This window comes from Bison bison, unplaced genomic scaffold, assembly GCF_000754665.1.
Source record: "Bison bison bison isolate TAMUID 2011002044 unplaced genomic scaffold, Bison_UMD1.0 scf7180017864516, whole genome shotgun sequence".
NCBI lineage: Eukaryota > Metazoa > Chordata > Mammalia > Artiodactyla > Bovidae > Bison > Bison bison.
The window spans coordinates 436175-436512 of NW_011495069.1; the positions used below are offsets into that span (position 1 = coordinate 436175).

A 338-nucleotide genomic window follows, 5' to 3' on the forward strand; every position below is an offset into this window, starting at 1 on the left:
GGGGTGGAGCCCATTCAGTGCGACCGCGTCCTTTCCCTCCCCTGGTGGGAACCTGGTGACGGGTGCAGACAGTCGCCCACAACGGTGGGGGGCACGTGGAATCCAGTGCCCTGGGGCCCCTGGCAGGGCAGAGAGGCCCTGTGAGGGCTTTGGTCTTGGTGCTCCAGGCTTCCCTAGGGAGTGTCAGCCCCCACTCTGGGCCCCAAGAGCTTGGGACAGCCCCCTTGATTGCCGGGGGTCCTCGGTCAGGAGGTGAGCCCCCGAGGGCCCCGGCAGCGTCTTTCCTCTGTCCTCAGAGTGGACAGCTGCAGGAGTGGGTCTCGTCTCCGCACACTCTC

At 67.2% G+C, this 338-nt stretch overlaps 1 protein-coding gene across 1 annotated transcript in view; it reads left to right on the top strand.

The window, feature by feature from the left end:
- Positions 1-338, top strand: part of ARHGEF10L (Rho guanine nucleotide exchange factor (GEF) 10-like) — a 161886-nt gene that overhangs the window by 95518 nt on the left and 66030 nt on the right.